At 43.6% G+C, this 16,451-nt stretch overlaps 1 protein-coding gene across 1 annotated transcript in view; it reads left to right on the top strand.

The window, feature by feature from the left end:
• The window catches only part of CELF1 (CUGBP Elav-like family member 1), a 1,228,135-nt gene that overhangs the window by 1,081,048 nt on the left and 130,636 nt on the right, over positions 1–16,451 (top strand). The window lies entirely within an intron of this gene.

A 16,451-nucleotide genomic window follows, 5' to 3' on the forward strand; every position in this document is an offset into this window, starting at 1 on the left:
GTAGAGATGGTGTTGGCACGGCCTGCACCCTCCTAGTATTGGTTGCCGGCACCCCGCACACGTGGATAAGCTGTTGGCTGTAGCTCAGAGCGCAGGTGCTTCATTTAGCTGTGTGCTTTATGCGTGGTTGGTTAGGGTGTGTGTTGTGTGCCACCTGAGTTGGCGCGTACTTCCCTACCTCCTCAGCGGTTCCCAGTGGGTGGCCATTAAGAGTGCTGGAGGCCACCAGCAGCGTAGTGCACGCTTCTTGTGCACCGGGCATTCGCCCCCCAACTCTTCGGTTCTTGCCTCCCCACCACCACATGATCTTCCGTGCTTCTGTGACCCCTCTGTGTGCCCGCGGGACGCTGTGAGTGCAGGATGTGAAGGGGGTCGTGCTGGGCACTACACGCGCAACGTACCAGGGAGGCTTTTGCCTTTCTGTGGTGGCGTACTTCGCAGGCCAGTTGCGTGGCTGAGGGACCGTAGGGTCCTTATGGTTGCGTGCAGTTGTGGCACCTTGGTGGTGCTGATCCCGCCGTCCTGTTGTATGCGGCGTGGTGCAGGCGGGCAGAACAGGCTCTGATGGGTCTGCATGCCGGGGATGCCTGTGTTTTCTCAGTCTCTTGACCCTCTTTGGTGCCTCCCGCTCTGCTGTCTTCCGCCACCGGGGGGCATGCCCAGATGGTGCTGGGCAATGGGTCAAGCAGTTGTCCCAGCAAAGGGACGTGCCCAGGGTGCTGGTGTGTGGACGCCGGACCTCGCTCAAGGCCTCTGGCGGGTTCCCAATCTCGCTTGACCCCTCCTCCCTTGTGGAGTTAGAGCTCTGCTGTGGCAGCCATTTTTGGTCCTCTGGGGGCCTGAGATCAAGAGCTTTGTTCTCTTGGAGAAGGGTTCCATTTTTCAGCAGAATTTTCACCAGGCTGTGCAGAAACGGTTGTTCTGGGTAGGGATTTGTTTCCTTTATATGTTTGAGTCATTTAAGCCATAAGTAGAAGGATCAGTAGCAGGATCCGGACGGGAGCTCGGAAGAGACACGCCCTCACTCCATGCGCGTAGGCCACACCCCCCCTGAACCTTTGAAGTTGTGTCGCAGCTGGTCATCACATCCTGCTGGTAAGCACCGTCCCTCAGACAAGCTGTTCAAATAACACTTTAGCAAATGCCCTATACCCTACTACCTGCTCCGATATGCTAATCCCTCAAAAACTACCTAGCGTTTCCCTTACTGTTTTAACTACTGTGTACCCTGTGGTATAATTTTGTAATTGCCGTGTGCCATACTCTTGAAAACTGCCTAGCGCCCACCATGTCACTAGTGTTCTAACTATTGTGTACCCTGTGGTACAATTTTGTAATTGCTGGGTGCCATACTCTGAAAACTGCCTAGTGCCCACCATGTCACTAGTGTTCTAACTACTGTGTGCCCTGTAGTATAATTCTATAATTGCTGTGTGCCATACTCACGAAAACTGCCTATCGCCCGAAGTGTTATGACTAACGTCTGTCTGCTATAATTCTAAACTACCCAGTGACCACTATGTCAAACTACCATTTGAGAGCCTAGCCCAGCCACAGTCTCACTTTTATATGCCTAGTGACCCAATCTACACACTACTATATTAAACTGTATCCTTCCCATATCTACTCCCCCCCAACCATGACACATACTCTACCGTGCACAGGAGGCACATTCGCCCTCATAGGCAATGGCCTTACTCGCCAAGGTTGTCCACGCCACCACCCGCTCCCATGCCCTACCCCATTCCTACCATCACTCCCCACCTCGACCAGCCTCTCCCAGACCACCAACACATCTCACCAACCTTACCCCACCTGGCCATGTCTAGGTCAACACAGAAGCCGTCGTCTCAGCTCCAGAACCTATACACACGCATATCCCTCACCACCCAGTCCTGGGTCAACCTTACTAGGAAGACAAGCAGCTTGAACACAAAGTATGCTCATCCACCCCCCACCACTGCCAAACTTCTCTTAAAACTCCCCTCACATACAACCAACCCCGTGACACATCAATCTCAACCTGCACTACTTACTCTAGCACCCGGAACTCTGCCTACTGTTTCACACAAGAAGAATCCAGTTGCATCTTCACTCACTACTCACGTTATAACTACACTGCCCACTCAGAAGCAGAGAGCAGATGCCCCTATCACCAACCATGTCCCACTTCCTGACACCTTAAGCATGCCCACTCTCCCCATAGCTCCTGACCAGCCTTTAAGCACCACACCTAAACAAGGACCCCACACCTCTACCACAAGTAACATATCACACCAACCACTCAATTGCACCCTTATCAACGCACGGTCGCTCCCTGCCCACGCCCTTGATATTCAAGACCTTATCATCAATGGCTAGGAGGTCAGAACAATCTTGATCTCCTAGCCATCAGCAACACCTGGCTCCATGAAACTTCTGGCCCAGCATTGCTGCTTGCCACCACCCCTGGCTACACCATCTTCAGACAGGACCGCCCCCTCCGCAAAGGCGGTGGAGTCGTCCTTATTGCTAAAGACTCCATTCCCATTAGAAAGGTGGAGAAAACACCTGAAAACAGTGATCACCTTCTCATCAAACTTAACCCATCCCCTAACTGCCCCATCTCCCTCAACATAGTTTACCCCCCTCCAGGACCTACAACAGACTTTCAAGCCTCCCTGACCCACTTCCTTGCAGACAATTTAAAAAGAAAACACTCAGACCATCCGCCTAGGCGACCTCAACCTTGGACTAAACAACCAGAAAGTTCTACCAGCAAAAACTCTGAACAAAGCTCTTCAAACACTATGCTTCCAACAAATGAGCGCAGACCCAACCCACATGAAGGGCCGCACCCTTGACTGGATAGCTCGGCATAAATGTCAAATCACCACTAAGGCTAACCTACCCTTACCCTGGACTGACCACCATGCCGTCCTCTTTCATATTTTTACCACGAAAACAGCACACCAACCGTCCTCACCGATCCCACCAGGTTTTACTAAGAGCGTCTGCCAACTGACCAAAGAGAGACTCCTACCCTACCTCGCAGTCCCTGCCCTAAGACCACCCTTCTCTAAAGACCCCAAAGCATTAATCCAAACATTCAACACTATCATCACTCAAGCCATAGACACCATCTCCCCACTCACTCACAGAAAAGCTAAGCGCACCAAACACGCTAATGCTTGATTCACTCCTGACCTCCTCGAACTGTGCTCCAAAAAAGGGATGCACTTTCCATTTGGAAAGCCAATCCCTGAGATTCCACAAAAAACAAATTCAACAGACTTTCTAAAATATACAAAACAGCCATCGTCAAAGAAAAAGCCACATCATTCAACAGCAGGATAGACTCAGCGAGCTCTAATGCTAAAGAGATTTTTTCCATATTCAGGGAGTTAGAATCACCCACTCCTCCTCCCCAACTCATTGATAAAGATCAAGTCTGGTGTAACAGCATCCAAGATGCTATTCTCAACAAAACTTGACCTGCTACATAGCAAAATCAAAACCAGCCAGCAGGCTCTCAACTATCAAGCATCCCTCCATTGTGATGAAATAATTAACACTGACACTTCAGAAAACCCTAATTCACCTCTATTCTCCTTTAGAGAAGTCATCGAAAATGAAGTCCTAGCACTCATGGCATCCATCAAACCATCTAATTGCAAAGCTGACACTTGTCCAGCCCCACTCATCAAAGAATGTGCCCCCCACCCTTACTCCCTTCCTCACCGCACTGATCAACGCCTCTTTCTCAACCGGCATAGTCCCAACATGTCTCAAGGAAGCATGGGTCCGCCCACTTCTAAAGAAACCCTCTCTAGACCAACAAGTAACTACAGGCCCATCACCACAGTCCCTTCCTCCTCAAAATAATAGACAAAGCAGCCTACCTGCAAGTCCAACAATTCCTGGAAGCTATTAACCTCCTTAGTCTCCGGCAATCAGGTTTCCGCCCTGGTCATGGAACCAAAACATCCCTACTTGACCTAAAAACACAAATAGATGACATCAGAGACTCTGGTAAACCAGCCTTACTACTTCGCCTTGATCTTTCGGCAGCGTTCGATCTCGTCTACCATGAAACCCTCTGCCAACACCAGTCAACCTCTGCACAATTCTCACCTGCCAACACCAGTCAACCTCTGCACAATTCTCACCTAACACCACAACATGGATCACCTCCTTTCTCAAAGATAGAAATATGAGAGTCTTTTCTGACTTAGCCTCTGCTCACCCCAGCAGCATTCATTGTGGAGTTCCCCAGGGATGATGCATATCACCTACCCTCTACAACATTCTCACCAGGTCCCTATTCCGCATCCTTGACACTCTAGGCATCACGTATACCAATTACGCTGATGATACACAGATCCTCCTAACACTTACAGGCTACTATGAAGCAGATTCCAAAACAATTAATGCCGTCTACACTGCTATCCAAACTTGGATGGCCCAAAACTGGCTTTGTCTCAATGGAAACAAAACAGAACTACTACTCGTTGGTCCCCAGAAACTCTAAAAAAAAAATTGGACAACCAATACACTACCTTTACCATTGATAACATACTTATCCCAGTCTCCCAATCTGTAAATACCTTGGGCGTTTAACTGGATTCAAACCTCTCCATGACTATACAAGTCATCTCCATCGCCTCATCCTGTGCATACTATGCCAAGCTTATAACCACTGCTAGGCCCTACCTAACTAGGGAAAACGGCCTGACGATACCCAGAGCAATATTAGGTTCCCGTCTAGACTACTGTAATGCCCTCTTGACTGGTACATCAAAAAAGAATATTGACAAACTACAAACTGTGCAAAACAATGCACTCCGTGCGGCCTGCAATATCCCTAGAAGAGACCACATCTCAGCCGCCAGGAAACAAGCACATTGGCTACCTGAAAAAGAATGTGTTCTCTTTAAAACTGTCAGGTTTCAATGGGCTATGGTTGAATATGGTGAAGTGAATGTGAGATTAGTATGATTTATGGTTTGGGCCTTAACCTTTATGTTCAGAGTGTGGAGAGCTTCCAAAGCCAAAATGGAGAATTTCAGTGAGATCCATGATTGGTCAGAAGTAAAAGAAAGGCATTGTCAGAGCATTCTAAACTGCCTTTCATTGTCAGCAGCCCAGCAGGAAGGACATCTTTTTGAAGCTTTGGAGATTTAGAGACTTTAGCTGGGCCCTTTGCCTAGGTTAATGCTATTTTGGTTCAGGAGAATATTGAAGAGCAAAAGAAGTAATCCAGAAATCTTTATTTTGAAGAAAGAAGCAAGCTAAGTGACTATTTTTTTACTGATCTTTGTTTTGTAACTCTGTGAGAGATTACCATTTCCAGCATAGTTTAATTTCCTGATTTCTACATCTTTGGAAATATTTATTTTGAAAGAGTTGTTGGTTAATATACTACTACAGACAGTATAAGTTGTTTTCTTTGAACAGTACGTCTGCAGTATACTGTGTAACGTTTTCAGCGCATGCTTTGTTGGCACGTAGGAGTCCAAGTTTTAGTTAAAGGATTCCTCATTTGCGTTGAGTTTTTTCGGTCGTAGAATTCATTTTGAGCACAGTTGCTTTTATTGTGCTTATCTTTAGCGTCGGGCCTGTGGATAGTAATATTGCGCTGTCTGCGCAAGTGACAGTGTTTTAGGTGCGCGGTTCTGATGTGTTTTAAATTTTTTTTTTTTCTTTTTCTTTTCTAACTTACTAACTCTGCGCGCGTTCAGTGTCTAACTTCATCCGTAAGGATTCTACAAGAAACGCTGTTCTTTTTAGTTTGCTCACGATTCTAACTAGAAGATAAGAGTGAATTCTAATCCTATACGCATGCGCATTAATGATTATTTGCTGGGTGAACGCTGTTCTTTTCACGCATGCGCGGACTGATTCAGAAGTGAAAAGAAGAAACACTATTTTAAAACGCATGCGGGTGACTTCAATCCTTGCTGGGTGAATGCAGTAACTTATCACACGCGCTTGACACTAGCCATTCAAGGGTGAAAACAGTTTTTTTTTGTGCTCAGTTCTTTTTATGCATGTAGGCATTCTAGGTGCACACCAGTTTTCTATTGAACACTTGTTAGAAGCATTTTTAAAGAGAAATATGTACTTACAAATATAAAGTTTGATACTAGTGTGTATTTACAAGATAAGTTTAATACAAGGAGGAGATATGGTTACAATTCCAATTCAGGAATAGAACTGCCATTATCTGTTTCATGGAACTTCCAAAGTGTGATCAGACCGCAGTGTTCCAACTAAAGAGTTTAAGAGCATAGAAGTAGTGACAGAGACACTCAATATTTAAATCTGTACTAAAATTCTTCCTCTAAGTTGTCAGAAGAGGATATTCAGGTATGGTGGTGTGTTTATTTACCTTATTCTGAAATATCACATATTCAAGAGAAGGCAGGGATTAGGAAAAGAAAGGTCAGTGACTAAAGTTTAATTTCTATCTCTTTTCACATGTTAGAGTCTTTAAGAAGTTAAGCGAGACGACCTGAAGTTTATTATTTTGTCCCATTTTCCCCCTTTCCCTTGGGAATGCACTCAACTTAACTGTTTGCAATTTAGTTGAGAGGTTAGTATTCAAAGGGGACTGCAGAGGTTCAGCAGCTTCCGCGGACAATAAACCAATTGAAGACAAAGCCTGACAGAATGAAAGGCCAGAAAATATAGTCCGCCTAAGCTGTCATGAACCCCGAGTCTTCAATGGAGGTGTTAAGTGCTTTGGTGAGAGAATTACAGGAGGAACTGAAGGTGGCTTATCAGGAGAATAGGAATTTAGGAAGACGGGTAGATAAGTTATGTGAAAAGATGGCACAGACTCAGAGAAGGGAAGAAGAAACAGATTTCCCCCCGGAATTGGTAAGGGCTGGAGAGGAAAGAAGTACAGGTAGAAGTGTAGGAGCAGAAGGAGGTTTTAGGGCTTTAGTTATGCCAGTACCTCTGGCAGCCCCAGAGCGTTATTATGGTGATCCAAGTAAATATCAGATGTTGTTAACTCAATGCGAGTTGCACTTTCTTAGCTGACCAGAATTATTCCCTTCAGATGCTTCTAGAGTGACTTTTATGATGTCCTATTAATCTGGAGAGGCTTCTACTTGGGCGGGGTTACTGGTTAGACAGAGGAGTGTGTCTTTGAGAAACTATACCCAATTCATGGAAGATTTTAAAAAAATGTTTGATAAAAGACAAGTTTCTATGGAGGTAGATGGTGAACTGTTAGACTTGCGTCAAGGTAACAAGGATCTGGTTACATATATTACACAGTTCAGGTCTTTGGTTTTAGAAGCTAAATGGCCAGAAGAGAAGAGGTCTTCGCTTTTTTACCGAGGCCTCAAAGAAGAGTTAAAAGATGCCTTGTCCAATGTAGTTCAGCGCCCTTCTTCCTGTGATGATTTGATAGACTTAGTGGTTCAATTGGATTTTCGTTTAAGCGAAAGGAGAGCAGAACGGCATTGTAGCACACAGGGAGATGTAAGGTCAGCTTTTAGAGGAGATCGACCAAAGTTGGAGGTCGGAAGCAAGGAAGTTAAACCGAAGGGAAATGATCAACAGACTAGAGTAAGCGGTCCTTTATCTAAGGAGGAAAAGACAAGAAGGCGTGAGAACAATTTGTGTTTATATTGTGGTAGGGGTGGCCATTTTTTAGGAAATTGTCCCTTTACACCTAAAAAAACTTTCATCAGCTGCTGGAAAAGGACAACAGGTTGCAAACACAGTACAGTCGGCGGTTCCAGACATAACTGTAAATGTATCCTTGTTTCTGAAGACAGAGAAAAAAGGGTATGGTCCGGTTGTGATTGATTCAGGGGCCACCGGGAATTTTATGGATTGGGGAGTAGCTAAGGCTTTGGGAATTCCATTAGTGAGAAAAGAATCTGTGGAACAGGTTCGGGCTGTGGATGGAACTTCTTTCTTCAGGTCCAATAACACATGAAACTGGTGTCCTGGTTATGGAGTTAGCTGGAGGCCATAGGGAGGAAATCTCTTTTGATTTGATTGATACACCGCTTTTGAAAATAATTTTAGGCATGCCATGGCTTACCCTACATAATCCTAGGATTGATTGGAGTGGTCGAGTTGTGAGTTTACAATCTAGATTTTGTTTAAAAAATTGTTTTATAGAATGTCATCAAGGGGAGAAAGAAACACAGGGTTCGGTTTCTTTTTTTTTTACTGAGGCTGGAATTACTGGTCATAATATTGGAGCTATTTTAGGACAACTTCCGGAGTGTTATCTGAGTTAGAAAGAGGTGTTTGACGAAAAGGTAGCAGGCGAACTGCCCCCACATAGGAGTTTTGATTGTAAAATTGATCTTGAGCCAGGGGCTGTTTTACCAAGTAGTCGAGTGTATGCACTAACGGAAAAGGAGAACAATTATCTTAAGGAGTACCTTGCAGAAAATTTGGCTAAAGATTTTATTCGTTACTCTCAATCTCCGGCTGTTTCTCCATTATTTTTTGTACCAAAACCAGATGGATCCCTCAGAACTTGCATTGATTATCGAGCTGTGAATAGGGTGAGTGTCAAAAATCGGTATCCTATCCCTCTAATTTCAGAGATCTTGAATCAGGTCCAGGGAGCAGCAATATTTTCCAAACTTGATTTACGTGGTGCCTATCATCTGGTACGAGTCCAGGAAGGTGATGAGTGGAAGACGGCTTTCAAAACCCGCTTTGGTCTTTGAGTACCAGGTAATGCCTTTCGGTCTTTGCGACGCACCAGCTGCCTTCCAATTTTTTATGGATGAAGTTTTGAGAGACTTTTTAGATATATTTGTGGTAGTATATATCGATGATATTTTGATTTATTCCCAGGATTTAGAGTCTCACAAGAAACCTGTTAGCCAGATCCTACAAAGACTCAGAGAAAATCACGTGTTTGCTAATTTAGAGAAATCTCAGTTTCATACAAGATCAGTAGAATTTTTGGGATACATTGTTTCACCCAAGGGGTTGGAGATGAATCCGAACAAAGTACAAGCAGTTACTGATTGGCCAACACCGACGAAAGTAAAAGAAATTCAGAGCTTTTTAGATTTTGCGAACTTCTACAGAAGGTTCATTGAAGGATTTTCTAGAGTGGTTACTCCCATAACAAAACTGTTAAAGAAAGGAGCTAAGTTTGTTTGGTCAGCAGAGGCAGAAGAGGCATTTCAGGAATTAAAGAAAAGGTTTTGTTCGGCCCCAATTTTGATTCATCCAGATCCATCTCAGCCTTTTTATGTTGAAGCAGATGCATCAAATTTGGACATGGGAGCTGTTCTTTCTCAGAGACATCGGGATACGGGGCAACTTCATCCGATTGCTTATTATTCTAAAAAAAATTCTATGGCGGAACAAAATTATACGATTTCAGATCGTGAACTCTTGGCAATTAAGTTTGCTTTTAAGGAATGGAGACATTTTTTAAAAGGAGCAAGACATACAGTGACAGTTTTAACTAATCATAGAAATTTGTTATTTTTGAAATCGGCAAAGACACTCACACCAAGACAGCTAAGATGGTCATTGTTCTTTGCTGATTTCGATTTTGTGGTCACATTTAAACCAAGCAAGTTAAATGGAAAGGCTGATGCCCTATCTCGTCAAGTTCCCGGAAGTGAAATTGAATCAACCAAGGAGATGGTATCAGTGATCGAACCATGCTGTTTTGTTTCAGCTGGAATACAGAAAAATGAAGATGTGGAGGAAGGAGTGCGGAAATCTATCTCAATAGTCCAAATGGAAGATTGGGTCCGGAAGGACCCGGTTCCAGTAATCAAAAATGGACTACCGTATTTTGAAAATAAACTTTACTTACCTAATGTGGATCTGAGAGAGAGAGTGATGAGAGACTTTCATGAATCTATGCTGACCGGACATCCGGGTTTCAGAAAGAGACATTAGAATTGGTCAGAAGGAGTTTTTGGTGGGAGAAGATGCATCAGGACATCCTGAATTTTGTGAAGACCTGTGCTGTTTGTGCTCAAATGAAGAGTCAAACTGGAAAACCGTTTGGGTTATTGGAACCATTGCCTATTCCACCTCGTCCCTGGCACACAATTTCCCTGGACTTCATTTCAGATCTTCCTTGTGACAGGGGTTATACATCCATCTTAGTGGTTGTGGATCTCTTGTCAAAGGAGGCCCATTTTATTCCAATGGAGGCAGAGGTTACCGCGGACAGTCTGGCCAAAGTTTTTCTGCGAGAAATTGTTAGATTGCATGGTCTTCCAAATCAAATTATTTCTGATAGAGGTCTTCAATTTGTTTCAAAATTTTGGAGGATTTTTTGTAAGAGATTAGGAGTGGAAGTAAGTTTAACATCTGGTTATCATCCCGAGACTAATGGGCAGGTAGAAAGGGTGAATCAAGAACTAGAGAAATATGTAAGGTGTTTTCTACAGGCAGGTGATGAAAGGGGGGGATTTAATTTGGCTTGCAGAGTTTGCTTTTAATAATTGTGCCAAAGATTCAACAACTATGTCTCCGTTTTTTATTGGAAGTGGTTTTCATCCACGGTTTCGGAGTTTTGTTATTTCTGAGGAGTCGGAGAATCCTGGGGTGGAGGTGCGATTGCAAACTATGAGAAAAAAATTAGAAAGAGCTAAAAAGGTGCTTTTGGATAGTAAGTTGAAGTACAAAAAATGTGCAGATCAAAAACGAAGGTTAAGCCCTGAATACAAGGTTGGTGACTTAGTTTGGCTTTCAACGAGACATTTGAGAATAAAAGGAAAAAATAAATTTAGTCCACGCTTTGTAGGTCCGTTTGAAGTGGAAAGGGTGATTAATCCAGTGGCGGTATGGTTGAAACTTCCCAATTCCCTGAAAGTACATCCAACTTTCCATGTTAGCCTTTTGAAACCTGCGATTCATGGGACCAGGGTTTTAACACCACCTTCCCCAATACAGTTCGAAAATTCATCTGAGGAGTTTATTGTTAAGAGAAATGTAGATTCCAGGAGGTTAAGAGGGAAACTACAATATTTAATTGAATGGGAAGGATTCGGGCCTGAGAAGCGTACATGGGAGGATGAATGTGCATGCACTACAATTAGTGGCAAGATTTCATAGGAAGTATCCTTCTAAAGTAGGCCCTGGGACAGGGCGTTAAGGGGGGGGGGGTACTGTCAGGTTTCAATGGGCTATGGTTGAATTTGGTGAAGTGAATGTGAGAATAGTATGATTTATGGTTTGGGCCTTAACCTTTATGTTCAGAGTGTGGAGAGCTTCCCAAGCCAAAATGGAGAATTTCAGTGAGATCCATGATTGGTCAGAAGTAAAAGAAAGGCATTGTCAGAGCAATCTAAACTGCCTTTCATTGTCAGCAGCCCAGCAGGAAGGACATCTTTTTGAAGCTTTGGAGATTTAGAGACTTTAGCTGGGCCCTTTGCCTAGGTTAATGCTATTTTGGTTCAGGAGAATATTGAAGAGCAAAAGAAGTAATCCAGAAATCTTCATTTTAAAGCAAGCTAAGTGACTATTTTTACTGATCTTTGTTTTGTAACTCTGTGAGAGATTACCATTTCCAGTATAGTTTAATTTCCTGATTTCTACATCTTTGGAAATATTTATTTTGAAAGAGTTGTTGGTTAATATACTACTACTGACAGTATACGTTGTTTTCTTTGAACAGTACCTCTGCAATATACTGTGTAACGTTTTCAGCGCATGCTTTGTTGGCGCGCAGGAGTCCAAGTTTTATTTAAAGGATTCCTCGTTTGCGTCGTGAGTTTTTTCGGGTGTAGAATTCATTTTGAGCACAGTTGCTTTGCCGGGTGAACGCTGTTCTTTTCACGCATGCGCGGACTGATTCAGAAGTGAAAAGAAGGAACACTATTTTAAAACGCATGCGGGTGACTTCAATCCTTGCTGGGTGAATGCAGTAACTTATCACACGCGCTTGACGCTAGCCATTCAAGGGTAAAAACAGTTTTTTTTGTGCTCAGTTCTTTTTGTGCATATAGGCATTCTAGGTGCACGCCAGTTTTCTATTAAACACTTGTTAGAAGCATTTTTAAAGAGGAATATGTACTTACAAATATAAAGTTTGATACTAGCGTGTATTAACAAGATAAGTTTAATACAAGGAGGAGATATGGATACAATTCCAATTCAGGAATAGAACTGCCTTTATCTGTTTCATGGAACTTCCATAGTGTGATCAGACAGCAGTGTTCCAACTAAAGAGTTTAAAAGCATAGAAGTAGTGACAGAGACACTCAATATTTAAATCTGTACGAAAATTCTTCCTCTAAGTTGTCAGAAGAGGATATTCAGGTAAGGTGGTGTGTGTATTTACTTTATTCTGAAATATCACATATTCAAGAGAAGGTAGAGATTAGGAAAAGAAAGGTCAGTTACTAAAGTTTAATTTCTATCTCTTTTCACAGGTTAGAGTCTTTAAGAAGTTAAGCGAGATGACCTGAAGTTTATTATTTTGTCCCATTTTCCCCCTTTCCCTTGGGAATGCTCTCAACTTAACTGTGTGCAATTCAGTTCAGAGGTTAGTATTCAAAGGGGACTGCGGGGGTTTAGCAGCTTCCGCGGACAATAAACCAATTGAAGACAAAGCCTGACAGAAACACCTTTCCGCACTCAAGTGCTACCAGCATGCAGCACCTCAATATCTCTCTCAAAGAATCGGGAGGCCAACCACTAAAAGACCAACGAGAACCCCTTACACCAACGTTTTCGTAGTACCCAAGGTCAATAGAGCAAGGACAGGAGGCTCAAGCTGCCTCTTTATTGCAGCATCCCAATGGAACGCCCTTCCTACCAGGCTTAGAAACATCTCATCACACATAGCCTTCCGAAAGGAAATCAAAACACGCCTGTTTATCTGAATCTTCTTATACCTATTCACTTTGTGCCCTAGGACTGTATGACACATACGAATGAAGAACGTTAATGTACCATTTATGTAACCTGTCTCACTTACCTGGAACCTCATGTAACTCTCCACAACATTGCTATGTCTAATGTAACCAGTAAGCAATGACGTGTCCATGTAACATGTTTTCCCCTTATCTAACAGCACCTCGAAGTAACCTGACTCACTTACCTGGAACCTCTTGTAACTTCCCACAACATTGTTTTGCCTAAATGTAACTAGTAAAAAAATATTTGTCCATGTAACTAAGTTGTTCCTTTACTTAACTGCGCCTCGATGCCTATGGGCTGCAAGAGCGCTATATAAATTCAAATAAATAAATAAGGCAATAGACCTATAATTGCCCGGGTCGTTGGGATCACCCTTTTTATAGATGAGGATAATAATAGACTGAGCCCAGGAAGCATGGACTAGATGCAAAACATAGATGGCATCAAAATATGGTTTGAAAAAATGGGCCCAGGCAACCAGATCCCTTTTAATCAGAAAAGGTGGAAGACCATCGGGCCGGGGGCCATAGATGGTTTAAGTTAATTAATAGCCCAAACTATGTCCTCAAGTGCCCATTTACACCGCCCATCATCGACGGGCTTTGCCAGAAACTCTGAAGCATATTGAAACTCTACCATGCTACATTTTTCTTTTTTTTTTTTTTTTAGATAAAAGGACCACAGATATTTTCTTGTATAACATGACCCTCTGAACTAGAGACTGCCTCCGTATTCGTGTTAGTACACAACCAGAATTCTTTGGCGTTAGCTCTCAGAAGGGACCCCAGCATAGATTGATGATCCTTTAGGAAGATATTGTACCTTAGATATTTAACCACATTTCTATGTCGTTGACATTCCTGTCTCTTAAGTTTAAGGAACTCCCCCATAGTAAGGTCCTGACCCCCACACGACAGCCCTATGCAATCTGCCTGAGCTGCCTAGTCTTAACTCATTCCACCACTGTCAGGTCAGCATATCTGGCTAGCCTAATCTGGTTTGTTTACTGTGACTTAGTCTTTTTTTGGAATTGCTTACCTGAATAGCCTAACTCCAATTGCTTACTTTGAACTGCCCCATATGGTCTAGCCATTGAACCAGCCTATTGCTGCCTCATGCTAATCCTGTGATTTCAGGCATCTGTGATTAATTTAGAATCAGCCTATTGCTGCCTTGTGCCAATTCTTGTACTTCCGGCACCTGTGATTAATTTAGAATCAGCCTATTGCTGCCTCATGCTAATCCTGTGATTTCAGGCATCTGGATTATTTTAGAATCAGAATATTGCTGCCTCATGCTAATCCTGTGATTTCAGGCATCTGTGATTAATTCAGCATCAGCCTATTGCTGCCTCCTGCTATTTCTTATAATTCTGGCACCTGTGATTAATTTAGAATCAGCCTATTGCTTCTCGTGATAATCCTGTGATTTCAGGCACCTGTGATTAATTTAGAATCAGCCTATTGCTGCCTCATGCTAATCCTGTGATTTCAGGCATCTGTGAATAATTTAGAATCAGCCCATTGATGCCTCATGCTAATCCTGTGATTTCAGGCATCTGTGATTAATTTAGAACCAGCCTATTGCTGCCTCATGCTAATCCTGTGATTTCAGGCATCTGTGATTAATTTTGCACTAAATTAGCACGCTAACTGTACCAATGTATCCACACATGACCTGCCTTATAGTAATACCACCACAGCACATCTCACTCCACCTCACACGCCCAACCATTTCACTCATCACAATCGCCCTTTGGGCTATTAGCTGCATGGCACTCACACACATACTTCTTGCAACACAACAAGCCAACCACAGTCACACATCATCATGCTCACCACACAACACTCAATTCGGCTGACATACCATCAAGATCATGGACCAACCCCACTACAACTCCAGACTCCAAAGACTCAGAGCTCACACTCAACTACACATCACAAACTCAACACTTCTCCCTCTTCCAACCTCAGAAATCTCAGACTTAGTTCATGCTCCCAGCCCACACACTCACCTTCCTTGATCCAGAAATTGCTCAACAACCACATCCTTTCCCAACACACCACACCTAACCCCTCTCCTCCTCACAATTACCCATGCAATAACTCCCCTAGCCCCAACATCACCATTCCTGTAAAAAAAACACTCACCCCCCACACTGAACTGAAATGCACACTCATCAATGCCCGATCCCTCCCAGCATACACCCTAGAGATCAACGACCTCATCACAGCCCTTGAACTTGACCTACTGGCCATCTCCGAAACCTGGTTAAATGAAGCATCAGGCCCTTCACTCTCCCTTGCCCTCCCCCAATGCTACACTATCCTGAGACAAGACCGCAAAACATCTAAAGGTGGAGGCGTAGCCATCATATTCAAAGATACCCTCTCCATCAGACTCTGTAACCAACAGTGGGATAATAAAGCAGACCTCCTCTTTGCCAAAACTCGCTCTCTCACCAACTGCACCATAAATATCATCATCATGAATGATACTACTCCGACCAAGCCAATGCAGACCCCACCACCATCAACTGTAGAGTTCCCCAGGGCTCCTGTGCCGCACCCACCCACTATAACATGTTCGCCAAACCTCTCTTTGGCTTGCTGGATGCGCTCGGCATATCATACACGAACTATGCCAGCGCCACCCAAGTCCTCCTCACAGGAGACTACGACCATGATGCAGAAGCTCTCCTCCGAATATACTCCACTATCGAAACCTGGATGGCCATCAACGGTCTCTCCCTAAATGGGGATAAAACTGAGATCATCATCTTAGGCACCAAGGAAACCATTTCCAAACTCAAAGCTAAATACACCAACTTGATCATCGACCACACTAACATAACAGTCTCCTCAGCTGTTTAGACCCTCGGAGTCTACTTAGACAGAACTCTCTCAATGTCAAGACAGGTCAGCACCATTACCTCTGCTTCTGCCCACACCACTAAACTTATAGCGGCCATAAAACCCTTTTTGACCACCCAGAACTGCCTATACATACCAGGAGCCACAATAGGAGCCAGACTCGACTATTGCAACGCCCTCCTGGCAGGCACCTCAAACACAAACATCAACAGGCTCCAAATAACACAAAACAATGTGCTCCGTGCTGCCCTTCACATGTCCAAAAGAGACCACATCTCCCAAGCCTTTGAAGCCTTGATTCTGGGGTCAAAGAAGTGGGGATACTTTTTTTCCCCTCGAATTTCCATCTCAGAGAATTCCTTCTTGATACTCTGAATAATACAAGCATCCAAAGGTAGACTGCTTAGTCCAAGGGACAGCCCACATCCATCACAAGCATCTTGCCACCTCGACCTATCATCCTGGAATAGATATTGAACTAATCTACCATATATCTTACCATTCCAGTTACAGGTTAGGCCCTTCCTGTCCGGTCCCACCGGAACCAGCATAGGACAAACATTGTGGTTGTAGGCCGATGACTTCAACTTGAAATAGATCATCAAATGGTCACTTACTCCCAAATCCTGGGAAGATAGTCCATTGCACATAGGTTTAAGAGTAGAAGAGACAACAAAATTATCAATCCAGGATACTGAGGAACCCCTACGCTAA

This window comes from Ambystoma mexicanum, chromosome 11 (genome assembly GCF_040938575.1).
Source record: "Ambystoma mexicanum isolate Mex_15411 chromosome 11, UKY_AmexF1_1, whole genome shotgun sequence".
Lineage (NCBI taxonomy): Eukaryota > Metazoa > Chordata > Amphibia > Caudata > Ambystomatidae > Ambystoma > Ambystoma mexicanum.